Raw genomic sequence first — 14,119 nt, forward strand, 5'->3', positions numbered from 1 at the left:
AAAGAATAGTTAGGACAATGAATAAAAATAACTGCATTTTTCTATTTGCTATCTAAATGAAGAAGTTAGTGACAGGAGTTGAATTCAAACTCAACACATATAACAAATTTAATGCAATCAATGATTTAAAACTAGTTAGAATTCGCTCTGGGGTTAATAATATTATAGGAAATAAATTTAAAAATCATATGTCCCCAAAGAATATTTGTAATTAATTTTTTCTATACAGGCAATAAAGAATTGGATTCCCTAGTGAGGATTAACTATTCTCTGTGAATTTCATGCATTTGAATTTTAACACTAGGGCATCATGCTGGCTCCATTCATAGTTTTCTGTCTAATTCAAAATAGAGTACTGAATCACAAGAATCAAAAATAATTTCATTTATCTTTTATTAAGCTGAAAAACAGGTGAAGATTTATTTAATAAAGATTGTGACTTTCTAATGGTTATGACTTTTTTGAAATTCAGGTCACTAAAACTATGATAATAAACTCATTGGAGGGGGAGGTCAGCATTCATATTATTAAGATTCATGTTATTCCCAAGTAGCAGATATATCTTTCTTAGTGCTTATTTAGAAAATCATCATATGCCTTAGGAAGAAGTAAAAATGTATGTGAATTTCATAAATAGGATGACCTTACGAAACAGAATAAAGGCATAATGGCTTCATGAGTGGAAAGCAGGAGTGAGAGAGGGTAATATGACATGAGGTCATCGTGTTTGAGATTGGGAAGAAAAATGCTAGATTCATTGCTTCTACCAAGTATGATGGAATATGAAAACTTTCACCAATTTGTTTTTCCTTTGCCACAGAAAGTGCAGATAATAAAATTTTAAAGAATGACCTCTTTTCTGACATTAAATCTCTAGGTTTTGGTCCCTTTTGTATCTCCACAAAAGATATTTGAGCAAAAAAAAAGTAAAGAAAAAGAAGGATAATGATAGAAAATATTATAGAATTTATTGGCATAATTTTTTTAAATAAAAGGTTAGCATGCATTTATTGCAAAGGGTATAGGTCAGTTATTTAAAAATGCATTTAAAATTTCTCTGTGGTTCATTTCTCTCCTCTTGAACATGACTAATTATAAATTGGCTAATTTTTGAACTCATCAACTTTATACAATTTAGTGTTAAAATATTATTCTGAAATCACATTATAAAGGTTCAGTCTTCTGTGAGAGTGACAAAACCTTGAAAAACATAGGCAAAGATACATCCAAGAGCAGCTTGTTCAGTGTTCTCTTCTTAGATGTATGTCACTGCTACATTCAGCAGCCTAGAAATATTCACAAGGACTCTTAAGAAATACTTTTTCAGCAGAGGCCATAGAACACTAAGAACAGAATTTAAAAAAAAAAAATCATTTCTCAATTAAAAAAGAGAAAAATACTACCCACTTATTTAAGAAGAAGGGTGATGAACAAAACAGCTAATGAAGTGCTGAGATGAGAGTGGAAGGAAAAAAACAAAGATGGAAAAATCCTTTCTGTTGATTCAAGCAATGCAGTGAGACATAAAATGATGACTCACGAAACTAACAGCAATAAAATTCAATTTAGACCTGACACCAGTTATTGATTCACAAGCAAGCCTCAGTCCTGAATTCTGGCTGATGGCAGCTGGTTAAGTCCAGTCAAACCCAGTTTCACTGGATGTGTGGAGCAGAACTTTTCAATGAGAAATAGTAATATTGAAGTGATCTTATTGTCTTTCAAGGTGTGCATCTTTTGAATAAACACTGAATACAAGATGGGGGAAAGAAAGGTCTGCATCTTCTCTTTTCTTTGGGTGGTAGTGGATCTTTCGAGAGACAGAACTTTGTTGGAGATCCTTAGCTCAGTGGAGGAATATGCCCAAAGGGGATTGGGCATCCTAGTCCACATAGTCTTCTTTTTGCTTCCTGTCCATTAAGAATATTGCTCCATCACATTTTGCCTCCATTACCATCCAACACCCCAAACAGGTCTCCATGAACTTGGACTCCACAAAATTTGCCCCTGTTTTTACTGTCCTTGTAATTTTTCACCATTAAGACTACACATCTAAGTGTTCCATGTAGGTGCTGACCACAGACAACATTTATTAACCTTTAGACACAGGCTCTGCCACTTACTGGGTATGACCTAGAGAGAATATGTCCTTATAGATAAAGAGGAATAACAGCAACTACTTCACAGAGTTGTAGGAGAATAAAACTAGATCATAGAGTTGGCATGTATATGACTGCTTAGCTCATTTAATTTTCTGTAAATACAGTTATTTTTCTATCTAGAACACTAAATATTGTTGTGAGGTTACTAATCATATAGGATTCATGTCTTTCTGTGGTCTCAGTTGTAGTTGCAAGTGCTCTAAGTTTTCCTCAGAGGTTTTATTTAAGACATTTTCACCTTTGTAAGATGGTAGGTAGTAAGGAAATTGCTACAGATACTACTATAATTGCGGAACCTACCATGATGGGGCATGCATGCACACACACACACACACACACACACACACACACCATACACACATACAATCATAGCCCAGCTTAATTATTAAAATGAATAATGTAGTCACTTATTGTAGGTTATCTAAACAACAGAGAAAAAGATGTTGCAACAACAAGACATTACTGAGAATTTTGTGAGGTAGTAAGTTATTAGCTATACTAAATCATTTGGGTAAGCAACAGATCAAATGTAAAATTACAGAATGGAAAGTATCCAACTGTTTTCTTTGATGCATAGAAATAAATGGCTGTCAAATTCAATACAAGCATTGACAATTAAATAAAAATGAACAATTTTCAAACATTGTAAATCCTGGAGGAAAACTACATATCATGGCAGAATTTATGTTAATCAGTGGCTAAGGTAGGTGAAAGGTGGTTTGAAGATAAGATCTCAAAGATTGAGCAATTCCTGGATAAGGGTAGGACAAAGAAGGTGGTGAACTTAATATGACCACTGCAGACAAGTACAACAGTTGGTATGTGTGTTAGTCCATTCTTGTTAGTTGACTGAAAACATTTATTTTGGTTCAAAATTTTTGTGATTCCAGTCCAAGTTCATGGAGACCTGTTTGGGGTGTTGGATGGTAATGGAGGCAACATGTGATGGAGCAATATTTTTAATGGACAGGAAGCAAAACGAAGACTATGTGGACTAGGATGCCCAAATCCCCTTTGGGCATATTCCTCCAATGATCTAAGGATCTCCAACAAAGTTCTGTCTCTCACACTACCACCCAAAGGCACCACCTTAGGAACTAAGCTTAAACATATGGAGTTTGTGGAGAATTCCCTATCTAAATGAAGCCAAGCCCTTGTCCTAGAACTCTGGAAAGGAAGCCCAAGTGGGCATAGTGTGGCTGGGGAGCATGGACCATGGCCATGCAGAGACTTCCCTGCAGCATGGACCTGATAAGCAGCAAGTTAAGGTTAAGGCAGGCCAGGGCAGGTCCATCTGTTACCTTGCATTCACCTGGTCTGACCTCAGGAGTCATGGAAAAATGAAAGTGGGGACAGACTTGAAAAGTCAGACCTGAACTGAGGAGAGCTACTCAAGGGATAACCAATGGTGTTGATAATTTCCAGATCCTGATTAGCATAAATTTGGACCCAAGTACTATATAAATCCCTAGACTAGTACTCTTAAATGGCAACTCCTATCAGTTCCCCTCTTGCCATTCAAGAATTCTCTCTTTTCTTTACATATGAATAAATACTACTCTTTTGTACTCACTCTTCCAAGTCAGTGGATTGCATTCTTCAAATTCATGAGTAAATAAACCTAGAAAGAGGAAGGGCGTGGTGAGTTTTGGGGTGTCTGCTCCAACACCACGGGTTTTAGCCTGCCATTCAGAGCTGTTACAAGCCACTCAATGATAATGGAGAAATACCAAGCTTTGCCAGCGGCAATCCTCAGAGCTGACACCAGCAGGCATCCCCTGCTTTGATTGACTGCTAACACTACAACAAACTTTCTCAGCTGCAGTTCTGCAGTTTTCATAGACCCCATTCACCAGAAAAAGTAGAGAAACTCCAGTTTTCCAAACTGTAGCATTCTGTTTATTGGCTTCAAAGTTTCATGTAATCTCACAATACAAAATGAATTTATTCAATTTTTTAGTGTCTCAAGTCTTCAGTAATCCAACATTGCTCAAAAGTCCAAGTCTAAAGTCTCCTCTAAGACTCAGGGCAAACTAAACCATTAGCCCTTTTAAAAACTGAAAATAAAGTTAAATATATCCAAGACACAATGGTGGAACAGGGATGGAATAAAGTTTTCTATACCAAAGGGAAGAATAGAATAGTAATAAGGAAAGATCAGGCCAAAGAAATAGAGAAGCCCTGTGGACCAAATCTTAAATTCTGAAACTCTATGCTCATAATCTGATACATTTTGTCACAAGAAGTTGGGTAACACTATGCCTAAGATTTCCTGGCCTTAACCCACATGGTTACTTTCAGGAAAAGGTTTTGCTCCCTATTCAGCAGCTATTCCTCATCGCTAGCACCTCTTTCTTTCTTATATCTCCATTGCAACTTTGGCTTCACTCTCAAAACTTCATGCATTGCCCTGTATAGAACTTCTTGCAGGCACTCTAAAACTGCAGCACGCTGCTGCATCCTGTGCTTTCTTTGAAATCTCAGTAGAAGCCATCATGGATCTGTAGCCCTTCCATTCTCTATGCCTGCAGGGCCAGCACTGCATGGATCATACCATGATTTGACACTATGGTTAAGTTTTACCTGGGCACTCTTGAACCATGGCCTCTTAGAACATTCCTGGCTTACTACAGGGAATTGAATCCTGAGTTGCTCCTGAGCACACAGGGCTCTCTTCTAAAATGATTCAGGTTGGATATGAGATCAACATATACTGCAATTCTGAACCTGCTGAAAAAGAAATTAAGAAAACTACACCATTTGTAATAACCTAAAAAATTACTTGGAAATTAATCTAACAAACAATGTAAAAAATCTCTATGATGAAAACTACAGAACACTGACAAAAAAAAAAAAAAATTGAAGAAGACCTTAAAAAATGAAAGGAACTCTCAAGTTCATGTACTTGGATTGCCAGAATTAATATTATCAAAATGATCAGACTACCAAAAGTGTTATACAGGTTCAATGCAATCCACCTCAAGATACCAATGACATGCTTCACAAAACTAGAACAAGCAGTTCTGAAATTTATTTGAAAAAAATAAGAGACTCAGAATAGACAAAGCAATCCTTAATGAGAAAAGTGAAGCAGAAGGCATCTCAATTCTGGACCTGAAATTATACTACAGAGCTATAGTAACAAAACAGCATGGTACTGCCACTAAAACAGGCAGGGCGAATAAAATAGAATGGAATAGAATAGAATGGAATAGAATAGAATGGAATAGAATAGAATAGAATAGAATAGAATGGAATAGAATAAAAGATGAAATGATAAACTCACATGAATAAAGTTAACTCATACTAGACAAAGGTATCAAAAACACACATTGGGAAAAAATTACCTTTTCAAAAAATGGTGCAAGGAAAACTAGAAATCCATATGTAGAAGAATGAATTTTAACCCTATCTCTTGTCCTGCAAAAAAGTCAATTTAATGTGTATCAAAGATCTAGGATTGAGACCAGAAACCCTGGAACTGTTAGAAAAAAAATGCAGACCCCACACTCCAACATGTTGGAATAGGAACAAACTTCTTTAGCAAGACTCCTAAAGCACATGAAATAAAACCAAAAATAAATAAGTGGGATTGCATCAAAAAAAAAAAAATATCCTGCATAGGAAAGGAAACAATTAAGAATGTGAAGAAGAGCCTACAAAATGGGAAAAGATCTTTGTCACCTGTTCCTCAGATAGGACATTAAACAAAGAACTCAGAAAACTTAACACCAAAGAAACAACCCAATCAATAAATGGTCAAAATAACTAAACAGGTATTTCTCAAAAGAATAAACATAAATGGTCAACAAATGTATAAAAATTGTGTTCAACATCTCTATTAATTAGGGAAATATAAATCAAGACTAAACTGAGATTTCATCTCAGTTCAGTCAGCATGGAATTTTTAGGAAAACACATAATAGTGGGTGTTGGGGAGGATGTGGGGTAAAAGGTACACTCATACACTGTGGGTGGTACTGAAAATTAGTGCAACCCCTTTGGAAAGCAGTATGGAGATTCCTCAAAAAACTGGAAATGGAATCACATATGATCCACCTATCCTACTCCTCAGTATATATTCCAAAGATCTAAAATCAGCATGCAGCAGTGATATAGCCACATAAATGTTTATAGCAGGACAGTTCATAATATCCAGGCTACAGCAATGTAGATTCCCTTTAATAGGTGAATCAGTAAAGAAAATGTGGTATATATACACAATGGAGTAGACTATACCACAGTGAATCTCACCATCATCTATGTCCACAAGACACTAACAAATATAAAAGTAAACAAAAAAAAAAATTAAAGAGCAAAGAAATCAGTAGAGGGAAGGAAGAAGATGGGAAAGAGGAGGAGAGGGCAAGGAAAGACTGAATTGGAGAAAATTATACCCCATGCCTTTTTAATTTTGTAGAAATGAATCCTCATGTTATGTGTAACTAAAAACAACCAATAAAAAGGAAATAAATATTCTACTCTATAAAGTCTCTGAAACTAATTAGCATTTATACACTTTAGATCCTGTGATGTGAGGTGCCCTTGCATTTATTTTAGCTATTTTCTAGAAATATCCTTCCCAGTTTTGTGATGCAAATCCTTTGGCTTATTTTACTAGTGTTAGCAACCCTAATCTCTTTGGTTACACCTTTATAGATGTTAATTTTTGTGCCTAAACTGCAAATTTTCCAAATCTTTCTGTTCTGCTCTACTTTGTTCTTGACTTAGAGTAAATATGGCAAAAAATATCCAGTAATGTCCCTGCTTCAGACTGAATGCTTTGTTACCTTGAATTTCCTCCTCTAGGTAACATTGTCTATAACCTTAAACACTCCATCCCACAAATTTTCAGAGTGTTTTGGTTTGGACATGGGTTGTACCCCAAAAAATTATGTGTGAGACAATGCAAGAATATTCACAAATGTAATGATTAGAAGATGAAAGCTACAATCTAATCAAAGAATTAATCCAGTGATGCGGATTAACTGGGTGGTAATGATAGGCAGGCAGGATGTGACTGGAGGAGGTAGGTCACTGGGGATGTGCCCTTGTGGTATATATTTTGTCCTTGGTAAAAAGAGCTCTCTCTGCTTCCTGGTTGTTATGCCCTTTGCTTCTTTCCTGTGCCTTGTCCTTCTGCCATAATGTTCTACTTCACCTTGGGCCCACAGCTATGGAATCAGTCAACCATGGACTGAACATCTGAAACCAAGAGACAAAACAAAATTTTCCTTCTCTAAATCGCTTTTATCAGAATTTTGGTTACAGTGAGGAAAGCTAACTAAAACACAGGGCATAAACAAATGCACTTGTATTCTTTGCCATACTGTAACCAGAATAATTTTTATTCCAATTTCCAGCAGAGTTCTCCTTTCCATTTGAAACTCCACTACTATAGCCTTTATTATTCACATTTCTTTCAGCATTTTGGTCTTATGAGGTTTCACCAGAATTACACATTAAGCTCTGATTATAGTATTTCATGCTTTCTACAGCCTGTTCCTCCAAACTCTTCTTATCTCATCCTATATGAGCCAATTCAGAAGATTTTTCCACATCATCAGTTATAGCTATACTCAACAGCCCAACTTATTGGCATCTATTTTCTGTTAGTCAGTTTTCCATTACAATAACAAAATACCAGAGATAATTAGTCTATGAATAGAAAAGGATTAGTTTAGCTCACAGTATTGGAGGCTCCAGTCTTAAGATTGGGTCTACACCTTTGGGCCAAAAGTGGGTGTACTGGATATCAGTAGTGAAGAGTATTGTCATGGAACAAATTGCTCAATTCATGGCCAGAAAGAAAAACAGAAAGACTAAATGGGCTGGAGTTCCAAAATCCCCTTCAGGGATATACCTTCAATGACCTGAAGACCTCCTAGAGGATCCCATCTCCCAAAGGTAAAATCATGTCCCAATAGCCAACCCTTTATCACATGTATCTTTGGGAGAGGTACAACCTCTAAACTACAGTGGTGTTGAAATGATTGTTACTGCAATAGGGACAAAACCTTCTTTTGATCACAAACTTTTCACCAATATATACACGGGACATGGTAAGCTCTCAGTATATAAATAAAAAGACAGTATAATCAGAAGTAATTTGGAAGCATTAATAATTTGAATTAATTTGAAAGAATTGTTTTATGCTTTTAAAAATAATTTAAAAGTATTCCCTAGTCACTCTACCTAAACCCATAACCTTTATATTTTTAACTTTGAAATTTACACTTTCTAATATACTGTGCATTATAATGTAACCTACAGTATCTACTGTTTCTATTCCATATTAGAATTAAAGCTTCATGTGCCCAAGGAGTTTTGTTTATTTGCATTATTCCTATTTCCAGCACTTTGAACATTGCTTAGAAATTTTTCTTAGACATCAGCAAATGATTCCTTTCCCTGGTTTCCAGGTCTTCTAGGATCTGCTTCATACTACTTGTTTACATGATTTGTCCACCTCAGTCACTAAGTTGAAAGGGTTAAGGTATGTGTACAACCAGAATGTCAACCTTCTCCTTTCTAAGCCTTGTTTCAAGAATCCTGAACTCCAAGATTCTTGACCAAAAAGGCTCAAAGGTTTTACTGCATACAAGTAAACTATAATTAGATGATGTGTTAGGTCACCAACATTATGCTAATGAGAAGAAATTAAAACTGGCTTCATTCTTTTAAGAACCATTTCATTATGTGCTAGAAGAGCACAGAATTTGTGTTCCCTAAACAAAATCACTCAACAAGGTATAACAGCTACACCTCAGAAAGAAGCAGGCATGGCATAGTGTAGAGAATGGAGTAGAGTTAGGAGTTACCAATGTTAGGCTTTGAAGTCCAAGGTTTGAATATCTATCAGCTCCCGCAGTGACCTAATGACTATCAGGTACACTCACTCAAGTCTCAGTTTCCTATTAATGAGATGAGATAATAGCATCTAACTCCTAACAGTTTGTTATGAGAATCAAAAGAAAAATGTTAAGTACATAAAGAGTAAATGCTCAAAAAATTATATATATATATATGTTATATATACATATATGTGCTTATTTTTTATATATTCCTGTTATTTGATTACTAAAGTTTATACATTGCAATTTAAATGCAATAGTGAATTATTTTTAAACCCCACAAATAAGTATCAATGTTTTTTGTTTTGTTAATTTTTTTATTATATTGCAATTTGAATGACAATTTTCTTCAATAATAGGCAGAACTGTTATTTTTGCAATGAAAGAATATACATGGAAGGAATGAGATGTGGTTTAAATATGAGGTGTCCCCCAAAAGGTCGTGTATAAGATCATGCAATAATTTGTAGAGGAGAAAAGATTAGATAATGAGAGTTGTGAACTAATCCACTGGAATAATCCACTGATGCAGATTAGATAATCTGCATTCAGATAATGACAACTCTGGTGGGAGGTTGATCACTGGGGGGCATGTCCTTGGGGTTTGTATTTTGACTCTAGTAAGTTGATCTCTGTCTGCTTCCTGCTGCCTTGTACTGAGCTTTCTTCCCCACATCCTTCTGCCATAATATTCTGCCTCAACATGGACCAACACCTAAGGGGTCAGCCAAGCATGGACTATCTCTCCTAAATAGTGAGCCAGCCAAAAGAAACTTTTCCTCCTTTAAGTTGTTCCTGTCAGGGCTTTTGATTATAGTGACAAAATGCTAACTAAAACATTTTCCTTCCTTTGGAAGAAATGTTACAAAGTTAGGCTTTACATATTTAGGAATCTATTTTGCTAGAACTTCAACCATGTTGCTCAAGATTTAGGTAGACAAAAACAGCCTCAGAATTTTGAGAAATAAGGATAATTAACTTTTATGTAATTTTTCAGCACATTATATCTAAGAAAAAACAAAATCATAAAAAACAGTAGATATTCACTTATATTTTGTTCAAAATATGTATATTGCCAAGTTAAATGAACAATTGTTATAAAAAGTTTTTATCAGTGAAATGAATTCTGCTTGCAATATTACAATAAAATTTCCTGCCAAATTGAAAAAAAGCTTTTCTTATTAGCATCATATAGTACATTGATGCATGCATTTTGCTAATGAACAGTTTTCAATTCATAAACATGGAATAAAATTTATAATTTTGTATGGAAGTCAAATTAGAGAGACTCATTAAGTCTGCAGAACCAACACTAAGTATTGAATAATTCATCAGCTGTTTAACACATTTACAAAAAATGCAAATTACTTTTATTACCAAGCTCATTTTAATTTTTTTTTTCCTGTTTTCTGAGAGGATTATATTTTTTCAGTGTGAAACTCCAAAAGTTTAATTGCAAAGTGATTAACATGGAGCTTTAGCTAATTAAATCAGCAGAAGGAGATTTAGGCTGACACTGTGCTAGGTGCTCAAATTAAGGGATTGTCCCATTGCATTAAACAGAGTGCATTTATCACAGATAAACTCTCGGCCTATTTATATAATATGACAGCAACAGAGAAGGAGAATGTATCCTTCCAGTACTGTAGGCAACAAATACACAGCTGTTTTACTTCTAATTGCCTGATCTACAACTTTTGAAACAATTAGAGAGGATTTAAACAATGTCCTTAAGCAGCAGCAGAATGTAATAAAATTGAAAGTTTCTTCTCAATAAGTTAACTAATCTCCCAGAACTGAATAAAAAGAATTTGCAGATGTGCGCATTAACATCTGTGGAATATATTGCAACATCATTAAATATCAGGGAATTCAGGAAATCTTAAAAGTTACAAAACAGACACAACAACTAGGCTATTCTGCTCTTCTTTAAAAATGGTAAAAAAAATTGAAATACATAAACAATCTGCAATTTATTTTAATAAATTTCATTCATTATTTTTTTCCACTTACATTTTATCCCTACTTCACAGTGGCCACGGAACTGAATGCAATGAATATAAATATGAACAGACATGGATCTTGCCTGTAAATATTAGGGCTGTTTCAGCAATTTTTCAAAGATAGTTATTACTGGGACAAAATGCTACTGCCTCATATAAAATATGTATTCAATTAGTATTTGCAGTACATATGAAAAAATAAAATCTAGTATGCAATTTGATGATTATTTTAACCTGGTTTTAGATTTACAAATATTGCCAAAATATACTCTTACTGTTTCCTTGAAGGATACATTGATTAAGTCCATTCTCTACATCATCATATTCTAGTTACATGATTCACTTTTAAGTGCATTTATCTTTGTATTTTTGGAAATTTCAAAATCACATCCACATGGTCTCTAATTACACTCAGTGTACCTAAAAAATAAGTTATTTGAACTATATGATTTCCAAACAAGGACTGAGAACAATAATCCCCATTATTGTGATCACAAAATTATTTCATTTGTTTCATAATTTCATATTTAAGTAAGTGATATATAGAGTATATATTTTGAAAGGAAAGAATCAAAAGTTGAAACCAGAAGCAGATTAAATATTATAATAACTTTGCCATTTATAATTTCGAAGAGATAGTCTTCTTTGCTCTACAAAAATATGAAATTAGAAATAATAATAAAACAAAATGCTATAGTGAAGGTTAACATTATTAAGTATCTAGAGTCAACTGTGCCATGCCTATAGTTTATTTCTCCCATTTTTTTTCTTGGTTCTGGGAATTAAACTTAGGTTCCCTTTACTACTGAACCACACCTCCAATCCTTAAATATTTTTTCTTTTAATTTGAAAATGGGTTACCACTATGTTGCCAAGGTTGGCCTTGAATTTGCAATCCTTCTGCCTCAGCCTCTGAAATTGCTGGGATCACAGGTGTGCAAAACAACACCAGGCACACATTCTTGAAGTTTGACATTCTTGAAGTTTCAAAATGACCATCTGAAATATAAATTGCAACTCACTCAAAAAAAAAAGTAAATTGTGAAGTTGCCTGTAGTCATGAACTATGACTATGAAGGTTAATAAAATTAAAAACAAAATATTCACATAATCCTGTGTATCAACACATTTTTACAAATTTTCTAGATCCTTCTAGTTCCTCTTGATTTTATCAATATGAATAATACTTTTAAAATTTGTGTAATAAAACATTAAACAAAGCATTAATTTTGTACTCTGCTACATTATATCTTAGTTTTTGAATGTTACTGAAGACCAGAAAAAGGAAAGGACATTCTATAAAATAAAGATTAAGATCACTAGTTTTGAAATGAGACAAACAGTTTAAAATCCTAGGTGTAACACTTAAGGAAAAAAAAAAAAAGATTTCTGGTTACCTGAAAATATGTTCTCACTTTTTAACCTTATTATAAAACTATCAGATCATGCTTGATAATAGCAAAGAATGAATACAAAAACTCATAACATATATAATAAATTTCTGAATAATTAAATCCAAGTGGAAGTTGCTGCCTGAGGTTTTTGAGAAAACTTCTTAAAATGGAGTAACATAATGGCATATGCATTGATTTTTTTTCCCCCTTTTCTTTCTCCAAGTCTAAAAGAAGCAATGTATGGAAAATTTTATGATAAGGATAAACACAGATGCTAAAGATGACTGAGCTCATAGAAAGTATTCCATAATTATGGACTTGGTGGAATGACCTCTCATCAAAGGAGCAAAATGACACTTCTTTTTGTTAAACCTGCCTGTTCTAAAACCTGTTCTAAATGTCTTAATTGCAACTTAGTGCAATTTCTAATGTATACTAACTGTATTTCCCCAGGTATAACCATGGATAAAAATACCTCTGAATTTCTGTTTCCTTATCCATAAGATAGATGTGACAGCAATAATTAGTTCATAGAGATTTTTTTTTTTTTGTGGGGAGGAATTGAATTAGAAAAAGAAATGCACATGACTGACTTACTTATTACAAAGCCTGACTCAAAACTGACTTTAATTTATTATATGTTTTTACATAATACTTGGAAGTGCCATCCTTCTTACTTTTTTTTTTCCTTTTGACATCTAACAGAACAAGACAGATATTCAGATAAGTAATAATTTAATTATCAGATAGTGTTAATGTTGCTGCATTCAGTAATACACAGTCATAATCCCAGAATCTCAGGAAGCTCAGGCTAGAGAATCACACATTCAAGACTAACCTGGGAAACTAAATCATATTTTGTGTAGGAATAAGCTTTTAAAAGTAATTACATTCCTATTAGTTATATTTGGAGTAAGATCTGGTTTCAAAATGGAAGGAAGGAAAGAAGAAAGGAAGGAAGGAAGGAAGGAAGGAAAGGGGATGTAGCTCACTAGTAGGTAGAACATCCCTGGATTCAGTCCCTAGCATTAAAAAAGGAAAAATAAAAAAAACATGGTTAATATTGTGTTGTTACATCTCTTTTTCATTTTTAAAACTAGCAATACATCTAATCATGAAATGCAGAATTTACAAGGCACACTATGCCTCTGGCACATGGGAGGAATACACAATGCATTTACTTAAAAAGCTTGTTTTTCTAAAATTTGCCCTGATAGTACAACCTTGAGAAGTCCCCAAAGTGAACATCTTTGCTAACCTCAAAATACAGAAAAAAAAAATAATGTTTGCATTTGAACAGGATACACTAAAGTGCTCATGAAGTTATGATTTAAAAATTATAACTTCAATTTGTGAATCTATGTCTCATGCATGAATAATGTCACAATTACATCATATTTTGATGTCTCCAAGTTTGTATAAAAAGGCAGAAGTGGTTTCATTTTAGGCAGTGACTGACTTTTTTTCCTCAGAAAACAATCACATAAAGTATTCACCATAAAATTTGCTAATTGTTTTAAAAGCAAATTAAAATAAAACCCATTTGAAAAAATGAATATTGAAAGCATAAACTCATATACTGTGAAAAGGAAAATTATCCATTCATTAGTTGTGGAATGTATTTGTTTGAACAAAATAATTCTGATTTAGTGTAAGATTAAGTTTTTAAGATTAATTATATTCATTTTAATTACAATTCTGAGTAA

At 33.8% G+C, this 14,119-nt stretch overlaps 1 protein-coding gene across 2 annotated transcripts in view; it reads right to left on the reverse strand.

Annotated features, from left to right (window-relative positions):
* Luzp2 (leucine zipper protein 2) overlaps window positions 1-14,119 on the reverse strand; it is a 503,818-nt gene that overhangs the window by 409,718 nt on the left and 79,981 nt on the right. The window lies entirely within an intron of this gene.

This window comes from Sciurus carolinensis, chromosome 11 (assembly GCF_902686445.1).
Source record: "Sciurus carolinensis chromosome 11, mSciCar1.2, whole genome shotgun sequence".
Classification (NCBI taxonomy): Eukaryota; Metazoa; Chordata; class Mammalia; order Rodentia; family Sciuridae; genus Sciurus; species Sciurus carolinensis.